The sequence below is a fragment of the Athene cunicularia genome, assembly GCF_003259725.1.
Source record: "Athene cunicularia isolate RWA chromosome 11 unlocalized genomic scaffold, athCun1 chr11_part3, whole genome shotgun sequence".
NCBI lineage: Eukaryota > Metazoa > Chordata > Aves > Strigiformes > Strigidae > Athene > Athene cunicularia.
In genome coordinates this window covers 30,501-42,808 of record NW_020799115.1, presented here as the reverse complement: position 1 = coordinate 42,808, position 12,308 = coordinate 30,501, and the positions used below count along the sequence as shown (strand labels likewise).

General features: G+C 47.5%; 1 non-coding gene across 1 annotated transcript; it reads left to right on the top strand.

Moving 5' to 3' along the window:
* The first annotated feature begins 476 nt into the window (after positions 1–476).
* LOC113484671 lies at positions 477–561 on the top strand. Its single transcript, XR_003399258.1, has one exon. It is a non-coding gene; the product is annotated as a small nucleolar RNA SNORD45 (small nucleolar RNA).
* Positions 562–12,308: the final 11,747 nt, after the last annotated feature.

Genomic DNA, 12,308 nt, shown 5'->3' with positions numbered 1-12,308 from the left:
CTGCCTTCGGGGCAAAAGCGAACTCGGTACCTTCTGGGGAAAAGACCGCCGCGGGCAGCGCTGCTTAGGTTTGTCTGCGAAGGAAGGCTCAAATGTGAGCTTTTTTTTTTTTTTTCTGCTTAGATGGCGATTTCTGTTCAGTGGGTATTTATTTGATGTGCACTTTATCCCGGAGCAAAAGGGCTCAGTCTCAGTGTTTTTTGTTGCCCCCAGCTAGCTCCACCGTAGATGAAATGTCTCACCCTCTCTTCTGTCTCTTGTGTTCTCTCAGGGGCACCGTGGTGAAGAACAGTCCCCAGAGGGCTCTGGTTGCTCCCAGACAGTGGTTTGATGGCTTGTGCCATGTCCCTCTGGTCCTTTTTTCAGGAGCAGGTGAGTGGCATCACAGCGCAATAAGGCAGCGTCCTGCTTTGAGCAGAAAGTGTGCTGGGCTGGAAACCCTTGGGCAGGCCGGGAGAAGGGAGGCTGACTTCCCGGGTCAGGGATGAGTGCTGGCATGTATTGTCTGATTTGGAGTTGATGTCTGTCCTAGCTTTAGCTCTAGAATTACTCTGAGACCCGGGGGGCTCCACTTCCCTCAGGCTGTGTCCTTGGAGCTCTTTCAGTCTGTGGCATCCAGTTGCTGTCCCAGACTCTCACTAAGCGTGAGCAGAAGGGGCACAGTTTGAGTTTTCTCCCATTTGGGCGCTGGGGAGGCAGAGTTCCGGGCCAAATGCTGGTGTTAGAGGAGATGCTTTCCTGTTCTCTGCCCCATGGATACCCCAGTGGAACAGCGTCAGCACGTGCAGGTGGAGAGCAGTGGGGGTGACCATACTCAGCCTGCTGGGTGAGCCTGTTCCCAGTGCCCACATCCTGTTCAGTTGCACCTGCGCCTCCGGAAGGCTTGAGGGGTTGCGGTCACATCTGCCTCAGGGCACAGTGAACAGTCACGGGTTCAGATGGGCTTTCTGAGGCTGAAGCGCAACAGTGATCTATTTTCTGCTGGGACTGTACGTTCCGTTTAGGGTTTGCAGTCGCCATCTCCTGGCAGGTTTAGATTGGATTTGTGTATTCACATACTCCTTAAAATGCTGTAAATGCCACTCTTCTGCACAGCAGTTCAGAAGTTTCTGGCAATCATCACTGGTGGTGTGTGTGCTTCTGTTTTTCTTGTTTGTTGGACTTCCGGGGGTTGTTTTTTTCAGGAGAAGGTGATAATGAGCAGGCTTCAGCTGATACTGTTGTTTCCTGGAATTTGTACTTTCACAGGTTCGCTGTGTCATGAGAAAAACAGGCTCAATAGGAGCATCCCGGCGGGGTGAGCAGGGACACCAGCAGCGAGTCTGTTGTTCAGAAGATGTCAGACCCCAGCAGTGACACTGGACTGGCCTCGGTCAGTGGTGATGCCTGGGGCAGTGCCCCCACCCCTTGAAAACAGGACTTCTTGGCTGCTCAGGGTAGCAGCTGCTGATTGCTTTTGTTCTTGGGGCTTTGAGGTAGTTGGGGTGCCATGTTTATGCTGTTCTAGGGTAACAGTTTTCCAGGGTTATCACGCACTAGTTTTAGGGAGAGCCAGTGTTTTTGGGTGCCAGGGTTACGGGGGTGTAGCTTACAGTGAGCTGGCATTATGGGGTTTTAGGGTTACGGGATGCCAGAGTGTAGGTGGCATAGCATTAAAGTGTGTTATTTTTAGGGACAAAATCTGGGCTTTTTTGGTCCTGGATTCCTGGGTTGTTTGCGTGTCTTGCCTTAGTTTATGCTCTATGTGGTTTTTGGAGAGTCCTATTTTAGGTTATTTTCTTTTTAGGGTTTAAATAGGGGCCTCTGGTTTGTGTATTCTTTCTTTTCTAGTTGTTTGGGTTTTTTCCTCTTCTGGTGGTTTATTTTGTGCTTTTTGTCTTTTAACCACTATTTCTGGTCTAATATGCCTGTCCAGGTCGGCCAGTGTCACTTCTGCTGCAGTCGCTCATTTCTGGTGGGAGTTGAGCTGTTTTAGATAGGTTCATGTAGAGTGACTGCCAGATGATGCACAGGCACTTCTGAGGTTTGGGAGGATTTTTGGCCCACAGGTAACGGCTGTCAGAGAGCTGAGTGTACTTCTGAATTTGTGTAGACTTCCAAAGGGATGGTCATTTCTTCTGCCTTTTGAAGAGCCATGGGAAGACACCAGCCTCACACAGGAGGACATGGGTTTCCCCAAGGATATGTGGCTTTTTGCTTTTGAGTAAGAAACCTACAAAGAGGCTGCTGTCATGTAAGTTTTGTGGCCTTTTTTTAAGTCTTCTGTTGAGTACTGCAGGTCTTGAAACATCACTGAAAAAATGGTAGAGGTTTGTCTGTCTTCTGGGTGCTTTGATTTTGAATGTCTTCCCATGGTGGTGATGTCAAACTGTCCTTAGCTCCTGTCTCAAGGCACAATGTGTGCTTATGGCAAGGTTCATCATCCATGATAGTGGATGTGAATCTGTATTTCACATAGACTCCTTGATCATTTTGAATTTGGGGGGGCAAACTTCTGTTCAGTCATCCTTGGGTTTGCCTCTTCATGTAATTGGTTAGGAGCTTGTAGGAGGAGCAGGAGAAGGGTCAGTGTTGCCGTTTCCATGTTGGTCGCTTGTACTGCAGTTATCAGGGTTATCTTCCATCTGCAGGTTCTTTGAAAAAATCTCTTAAGTCATTTTTCTGTTTTGTGAGGGGTAGTGGACTTAACAAGAGACTTGTTATTCCTCACTAGTGCCTCAGGGATTTACCTGTTGGTTTTTGTTTGATTTTTATATGCTGTACTTAATTTAAAAAGCTTTTTGTAGGTCTTTTGGATTTCTGTCCTTAAAGTCCCTCGGATTTCTACCCAGGAGTGGCCAGAAAGGGTGCTGGTACACTGCTGTCAGCCTTCAGTCTAGTGAAATGTCTGGTGGTGGTGAAGGTTTAACAGTGTTATAGCACTGTCAGATGCATCTTAAATAGACAAGCTTTGCCCTGGTTCTTGCTGTGCCTTGGCGATGATTCTCAGCAGGTTGTAAACAGTGTGTTCTGCTGTGCTTTACCGGTTTAAAATAGTGCATCACCAAAAAATAGTGCCTACACAGAGCAAGAACCACCAGCCTCTGCTGCCCTCCACAACAAGGGTATTGGGGCCCCAGCAGGCGACCTTGCACTGCCCAAGGAGGTGTTTCTTGTTTGCTCCCTGCCCAGCCAGGACAGTCCCAGGAGCCTCTCTGTTCTTGGGGACCTGGTGGCACCAGCAGAGACATCCCCTGTGCCATCATTGGCGTACTCTCGCTGCCCATGGAGCTGCTTGCCCCCGACTACAGTGTCCCCAAGCCCACCAATGCCATCCTGAGCCTGGAGCAGTTCAGCACTGTCAGGATGGGGCCCCAGGAGCATGGTGGGATGCAGGGATGGACCTGCCCCCTTCCCAGCCTGGCATGTCAGAGAGGAGGAAGAAAAAGCAGAAGAGCAACTGGCCAAACCACCCAGCAAGCACGGGGCTCTGGCAGCCTGTGCTGGGGTGGGAGGGTGGCAATAGACCCCAGCAGGGATGAGATGAGATGAGATGGCTTCTGGTGCAGTTGAAGGGGGGGGTGGGGAGTGATTGTACATTAGAACAGATTTCTGTGTATTTCAGGTTGTACATTAGAACAGGTGGCATGTTTTGCACTTTTGGCCTTTTTTTTTTTTTTTTTCCACTAAAAGCCATTTTTCCCGAACTGCTCTATGCCTGTGTGAGAGCAGGAGGCAGCACAGGCGGCACTGGGAAACAGCACCCGAAGGTGCAAAAGCCCCACTGAGCCTGGTGAGTCCCAAAGGGAACTGAGCTGCCCCCAGTGCCAATGGGGCAGGCAGTGGTGGGGGTGGGCTCCCCGGTCCCCTTTGGCAGGGGAGCCAGGAAGGATAGGTCCCTGCAGGACTCACGGACACAGCCTCATGCAGAAAGCAGCAGAGCTCCTGTGACAAGGGTGGACCTTGAGGGACTGGGGGGGACATGGGAACACATGACAACAAGGACTGCAATGCCTTTGTCTTGGGCAGTGTCCCCTCTGGTGGGGACAGGGCTTGGTGAAAAGCCCTCCAAAGCCTCAAGCCAGTCGCCCCCTTCCTTGGGTCCTGCTGTGCTTAGCTCCAGTGCCTGGCTTTGCCTCAACACCACAGCAATGTTAACTCCAAATCACCCCAGTAATGCTGAGGGAGGGAGCTGGTGGCCAAGCAGGGACCCTCATCCCCTTGTCTGGCTGCACCTTGGGAAAGCCACAGGACCTGGAAGGGGGGAAACCCCGCCCTGTATCTTTCCTTTGGGAAGCAGCATTGCTGTCCTGCCATGCTGGTGGGAGCTTTCAGGGTCTGTCCTGCAGAAGATGCAGGGTGAACTCCCCATTGGAGCAGTACCCCAGCACTGGGGGTCAGCGGGGCTGAGCCCCTTCCTAAGGGCAGTCCCAGCACTGGCGGGTGGTGGCCTGCTCGGTTGGGTATGGCCACCTGGGGCTGGTGGGCAGCCAGGGGTGAGTCTGCCATAGTTAGCTCCCAGAAGGCAACCTCACCACTGTCCCCTGCTCTTCCGGGCTGCAGGTGTGGCACCAGCTTCTGGCTGCAGCACAGGGTGTGTCTCAGCGAGGTGCGGGTGCTGTGCAGTGAGAAGGCAGTGTGTGGATGTGCACAGGAAGATTGGAGCATTGGACCTGGACTGCTGCAGGACCCTCATCCCCATCTGGCCTAGCACCTTCTGTGTGGTCTGCGGTGGACAGAGGAAGCAAGCAGCCGAATCAATGTGAATGATAGAGCAAGCTTCAACTTTATTGAAAGAAATCACACCTTATATACGCACTCTACAATACACTGCTCACAAATCTATTGGATACATCTAGAAGGTGACATTATAATATCCCAGCCCCTTGTGGTATTTCAGGTATGTTTCAACATTTTCCTTCCTTTGACTTGCTAACTTTTCCAAGGTTGTTTTCCATCATACTCTAGGCCATTTCGTACCTCAGTTTCTCTCTTTGCTATCATAACAGTCCTTGTTAGCATAACTGAGCCCTGAATCTCCTCCCTTGTTAGCATAACTGTACCCTGGGTTTTTTCCTTTGTTTACCTCAGGTGGCTGCGATCAGCTCCTGCACAGACCCACGACCTTGCTCTGCAAGCCATTCTCTAACAGTTCCCCCTTTTTCTTTTTGTGCAGCTTGCACAAGCATAACCTTACTAACATTTTTCATCATGTGACTACAAGCTATCCTAATGATTACAATGACTAATATTACTATTCCCAACCACCGAAGACTCTCTTGTAAGATACTTTGTAGCCAGGAGGACAGTCCTAACACATAGTGTAACCATTGGTCCCAGGGATTTTTAACTACTTGTACTTTTTGTAAGTGCTGCTTCATCCATTGTAATTGACTGGCTATGGTCAGATAGGTTAAAGCAACACATTCCATCAAAATCCCGACATCCATGTCCCTGGGCAAGCAAAAGAAAGTCTATGGCAGCTCAATTTTGTAACACAGCATGCCTCAGACTGTCCACATCACTAGCCATTTCTTGAATAACTCTTGTGGTGACATTAGATTGTTTCACTGCCCAGCAAGCCAGCTTCTTAACACTAGCCAGTGCCTGGGCAGTACCTGTTGAGGGGATTATAGAGGCAAAAACGCTGGTGGTCACTCCCCATAGTTCAACTGAATCATCACAATTCCAAGTAAGGGCTGAAAGATTGTGTTTGTTACGCGAATTTATGTGCTTTGCCCACTGATGTAATGCTGGGGCCATGAGAGTCGGTGACCTATATAACAAGGACCACCAAATGCCCGTCAAGGTATACCTCCCCATGATCCCCACAAATCAAAAACACTCCATCAGGAAAAGCTTTAGGAGTTCCATTGTTCCATATTGACAATCTTCCATTAACTTCTGATCCTAATGCTCCTAAACCACTACCCAAGGTACTATTAGTTCCACAATAATCTCCCTTTTTCTGGTAATCAAATCCCTTGGTATGAGAAGTTACATTGGTCCAGCCTGACAAATTATAAGGCTTGTGATCGTTAATGACCTGTTTAAAATTACCCAACATAAAACATGTCTGATTCCAGTTTTCTGAGCTGTTTCCAATTGCTACAGATGCCAGTAGGTCCAGTTCCTGAGGGTCCCATGGCAAGGAAGTGGTCAGATTATTAATAGTTGCAGCAGCAGCCTGAGTGGTGCTGTTAAACTTAAAAGCAAAAACACTGAATGTTCGACAGATTATCTTTGGATTGCCAATGGGTACCCTGAAGAGACAGGTCCTAAAGGGGTCAGCAGGAGAGGCCAAGGATAGACAGAAGTCTGTTTGTCCTGTCTTATTCACCCAAGTGATCCAAACATTCATTTTCGGCAACATCATCGGGACAGTTTGTATTATTGTTATCATTGCCAGGAACATTAGCAGCTTTCTGAACCGGTCTCGTCCATCAGCTGGGAATCCACTGAATAGCTGTAGGAGTAATGATACACATATAACCTCTGCCCACATATTTAACTTCTTCTGGACCCTTCCACATTCCTGTTTCTAGTTCTCTATACATTACATACATAGGATCCCTTTCTTGGTTTCCCACTGTTCTTCCATGAATCATTGCAGGAGGGAGCCCTTGATCAGAAAAAACACACAGGTGATTTAAAACAAAAACAGTTCTCAACAGCCTTTCTGCTACATCAGTAATATCCTTAAACTTTTGTAAATGCTGTTTCAATGTCTGACTTGCTTGTTCTACAATAGCTTGACCGGTTGGCGAGTGTGGTATTCCTGTTAAATGCTTTATTCCCCACATCTGACAAAATTTTCTAACCTTTTCACTGCAATATGCAGGCCCGTTATCAGTTTTAATCGAGGCGGGAACTACCATAACAGCAAAGCAACTAGTAAGGTGACGTATTACATACAGTGCTTTCTCTCCTGTTTGGGGAATTGCCCATATATATTTGCTATAAGTATCTATAGTAACATGCACATACTTTAATCATCCAAATTCATTAACATGTGTCATGTCCATCTTCCATCATTCACAGGGACCTAAGCCTCGTGGGTTTACACCAATTCCAAGTCCTGGGCCATGATGGCTACATGTGGCACATGCATGCACAATGCCACGAGCTTCCTCCATAGTGATGTTAAATTGCTGATGTAGCCCTCAAGCATTCTGATGAAACATGGCATGAGATTCTCTTGCCTTGACAAAGTCACTAACAGGGGCTGCTACAGAGACCAGCCGATCAGCCCGGTCATTACCTTCCCCTAGCCCATCAGTCCGTTTGTGGCTCCTGATATGGATTACACAGTATGGTTCTGCTCGCTGCACAACTGCAGATTGTAATTGCTGTAATAAATCAAAGAGCCTTCTATTATCTATGTCTCATATCCTTGCTCCCTCTATACGACTTACAATGCCTGCAACATACAGAGATTCTGTAACAGTATTCAGTTTTTTTATCAATCCGTAGACTGCAAGCCCAGACTATTGCAGCTAGTTCCAATGTCTGCAGAGAGTCTTCTGGCTGTGCCTCCAATAATCGATGTTTCCATTGTCCATCCTCACTCCATGTGGCTGCTGCATGTCGCAAGCGTCTTCCAGCATCAGTGTAAACTGTAATAGCATCCTGAAGTGGTCTCTCACTTATTTTTGGCTTTTCCATCCACGCATGAAGACTCACCCATTTTGATACTGGGGCTTTCAAAGTTTCAAGTTTTAAGTCTGCTGAGCTAGACAGCAAGCTCAGTTGTAATTCTGGCGAGTGCTGTAAATACCAGTCCAAATCCTTCTTCTGAATCGGAACATATATTGTTCCTGGCTCCTTTCCTGTTATTTGCACTAATCTTGTTCTACCCTTTTGTATTAATTCAGGTAAATTAGAAATTTTCTTCTGCAGCGTCGTCGCTGGTTGCATCGTTGTAAATACCCATTCCAAAACAGCTATCCAATTCTCCCCCTTTTTCTTTTTGCATTGGGTCAATGCACCTATGAATTGTCGTACACCTGATAAGATAGTAAAATCTATAGGATAATCTGGATCAATCCGATCGACTGCCCTTGTTGTGACATGTTCTGTAATTTCTTGAATGGTACGTTGCTGGTCTGTAGACAATTGTACTGGTTGGGCAAGCTCGGTCCCTTTTAATAGAGGAAGCAGGCATTCGAGTTGATCACTATCAATACCCACAATTGGTTGAAGCCACTGTAAGTCTCCTAATAGTTTCTGGGCATCTGCAAGCATCGTAATGTTTGTGTGAATAACCAGTTTTTGAGGGCTAATCTGTGTTTCATTTATTGTTGCAATAACCAAAGAATGCTGTTCTAGTTGTTGCAAAAACTGTTCCTGCTGTACAGAAAAAGGTGTCTGCTGGGCAAATAAAATATCATCCATATAATGATGAATAATTGTATTGGTCCATGCATTGCGCACTTCTTGAAGGGCAAAATCCACAAATAACTGACATAGCGTTGGACTATTTTTCATTCCTTGTGGCAATACAGTCCATTCAAAGCGCATGGCAGGCGCTTCTCTATTAATTGCAAGCAACGTGAAGGCAAGTCGTTGGGTATCTTTTTCATGTGACTTAATTCGGAAAAAACAGTCCTTCAAATCTATAATTAATAAATGCCATCCCACAGGAATCACTGCTGGATTAGGAAGACCTGGTTGTAATGCTCCCATCGCCTGCATCTGGTTGTTAACTGCTCTGACATCATGCAGCAGGCGATACTTGCCTGATTTCTTTTTAATAATAAAGATCGGTGTGTTCCGAGGACTCACTGATGGTCTTAGATGCCCTTGGTCCAGCTGTTCCTGCACCAACAAATGTGCTTGTTGCAGACTTTCCTTTTTCAACGGCCACTGCTCAATCCACACAGGAGAATCAGATAACCAGGTCAGTGGGATCGGGAAAGTCCATCCTGCAGTGACCGTCACAGAAAAGATTTATCTGTGGTCAATACTACTACAAATTGATTTAACACATCTTATCCAATAAGTGCTTGTACTCCTAGAGGCAGTGGCGTAATGGTAATATACAGCTAGCTAACTGTCCATCCATTACAACCTTAACACAGTTGCAGCTTTTCTGTACTTGTGCAGTTCCGCCAACGCCTTCGACCCCTCCTAACGTAGGTTGACAGGGCCAATGAGAAGGCCAGTGATGAGAACTGATTATAGTGATGTCAGCACCTGTGTCAAGAAGGGCTGAAAAAGTCTTCTGTTCTCCTTCATGCATACGATTAACAGTCACTTCAGGTCTTTTAGTTAAGGGTACAGTCAACAAAGCCAGTCCTCCAGTGGATCCAAAACCCCCGGACCCACGGTCTTGTACCAATGTGGGTCGATCATCATGTTCTGCTGCAGCAGTACTGATTGTGCAACATGGCTGCCCTTAGGAACATGCATAGGTGGAAACGATGTTTGCAGTATTATGCTGATTTCCCTAACATAGTCTCTATCAATAACTCCAGGTAAAACAAACAATCCTTTAAGTTCAGTAGATGATTGTCCTAATAAGAGGGCCCCAGATGGCTGCCCACCTATTAGGAGCGGTCCCATAACTCCTGTGGGTACCTTCTGTGGTCGATTATCAAGCAGAATGATGTCTACTGCTGTCGCCAGGTCCAGGCCGAGGCTCCCTCTGGTGGCTGGCTGCAGCTGAGCTGGTGCTTGTCAACGATCGCTGGCTGCACGTAGGTCGCAGGAGCCGCCATTGGGGTCTGCGCACTGCGGCTCGGGGCGCTCATCTTCCCGTTTCCCAACTGATAACAAACTGTAGTGTCATGATTGTCTGCATGGCAGTTCTGGCACCAGACATGTACCTTACAATGACGTCTAAAATTACCTTGCCGGCCACATCTATGACATTTAAATTTACAACCTGTGAATCCACCGCACGGGGGCTCAGATTGCCTTAAAGGCGCAAGCGCAGCAAAAGCCTGCTTGTTGGACTCAAGTGCTTTCCTAGGTCAGTTATGGAATCTACCAAAAATGCCTGGGGCCCAGTAGGGACCTGGCTCATACGCTCTAGCACGTCTTCTATGCCAACATCAGCTGGCAAAGTAACTAGAAACCCCTTTGTAGACGAATTACAGTTTTCCAGTGCACACTGCCATAATAGTGTGCCCTTCATCCATTCTGGGACATCTGCCTGATTAGTAGCTGCTGTAATTTGATCTACAAAGGCACCAAAAGATTCATCTCACGCCTGCTTAATTGACGTGTATGATGGAGATGGAGGATTAACTTTTGTGCAGTTGAGTGCTTCCCTAGCAAGTCTCATAGACTCCAACAAAACTCGAGGTCCTGTTTGCATCTGTAATTCCACTGAAAAAAATTGACCTGTACCCATTAATTGCTCCACAGTAATTTGAGCCAAGGGATCATTTGGTGGTTGCAGCTGATGTACAGAAATTTCACAGGCACGCTGCCAGTGAGCCTGGCATAATAGCGACTGTGACTGACTTAAAATCAGCTGTATAACACCTTTTATATCTTCAGGACACAACAACCCACGACCCCAAGTATAATTTAACATTTGTCTAGTTGGTTCACCATGAAGCCCCGACTCATTAACCATATTACACAGCTGACTTAAAAGTTTCCAATCAAGGGGTTTATGATGACCAGCCATACCTCCCACACCATCCATTTCATACATAACAGGGAAGGCTTGAGCTGGATCAAGATCTCTAAGTATATCAAACTGATTTTCTGATAATGCATGGCGGGCAATTTCATCCCAGTTTATTCGCATGGACGAGAGAGGAGTTTTTCTTTCAGCTATTAGCTCTGTATCCGGCAGTGCAACCTCCCCATTCTCATCCTCACAATTCTGTTCCGATGCCATCGGAGCTGAGGAAACCGAGGGGGCCACCTGCAGAAATTGTGGCCCTGGCGGCTCCAGCAGCTCCGGTGCCATGGGGGCTATAGGAGCCAAGGGAGCCGACGGGGCCGTCCGCGGATTTTGCAGCCCCAATGGCTCCAGCGTCTCCGGCACCGCTTGCGGCAGATGTTTTGGCCATACCACCAGCACAGGAATGCCAGATGGGGGGGCGAGAAATAGTCTGCGGCCGCTGTAATGCGCCCTGCATTTTTATCTGTTCCCTCCAACCTTACAGTAGCGGCCGCAGCTATTTTCTGTTCTGCTTTATGTTGTTTAATAGCATTAGCCACCTCCCGCCATGACTTCATTAACTTTTCTCCCACTTTATCCTCATCTGTTACCATATTCCATAATGTATCCCCAAAATCGCGCCATTCTGACTCCTCAAACAATAAATCTGGCTCGGTAAAGTGCCCCTTAGCCTTGCCTAGAGCAATCAGCATGGCTAAGTCTTTTAACGGACCTACTCCTCGCTTTTCTAAAAAGCTCTGTAACAGTTTTAGGGATACCTCTCGTTCCATGTTACTGCCCGGGCAGATTTCCTTAATTTCCTTTCCTGTATCGTGTGGCTTGATGACCTTCTGTAACATCCGATCAAGTAGCTAACGACCAGTGCTGGCTTTTCCTAGGTTTCCCCAAATTCAGCCTTAATTCTGTAATTCCTTGTGGCCTTTCCTGGTTATCCCACTGCGGCCTTTCCAGGGTAGCCCTTCTTGGTTCGCAATACCTCCTGAAGCAGTAGTTTGGATCAGCTGCTCCAATGTCAGTGTTACGATCCTGGCGCTTTGGAGATGGCACACATCAACTGCCTTTCGGCAGCGACCTTGTCGCCTTCCTGCTTCCGAGTCCGTCTGCTGCTTCCCGGGTTCCGTTCGGTGGAAAAGCAGGGATCAGGTAACCCTGTTTGGTGCGCCACTTGCAGAGGACGGAGGAAGCAAGCAGCCGATTCAATGTGAATGATAGAGCAAGCTTCGATTTTATTGAAAGAAATCACACCTTATATACGCACTCTACAATACACTGCTCACAAATCTATTGGATACATCTAGAAGGTCACATTATAATATCCCAACCCCTTGTGGTATTTCAGGTATGTTTCAACATTTTCCTTCCTTTGACTTGCTTACTTTCCCAAGGTTGTTTTCCATCATACTTTAGGCCATTGCTTACCTCAGTTTCTCTCTTTGCTATCATAACAGTCCTTGTTAGCATAACTGAGCCCTGAATCTCCTCCCTTGTTAGCATAACTGTACCCTGGGTTTTTTCCTTTGTTTACCTCAGGTGGCTGCGATCAGCTCCTGCACAGACCCATGGCCTTGCTCTGCAAGCCATTCTCCAACAGTCATTTCAGGGTGAGTGGTGGTGACATGTCACCCAGGTGTTGTGCTGTCTGGGCCAGTGCTCTCCCTCAGAGCCCAGCTGGCTCCTCTGGCTCATG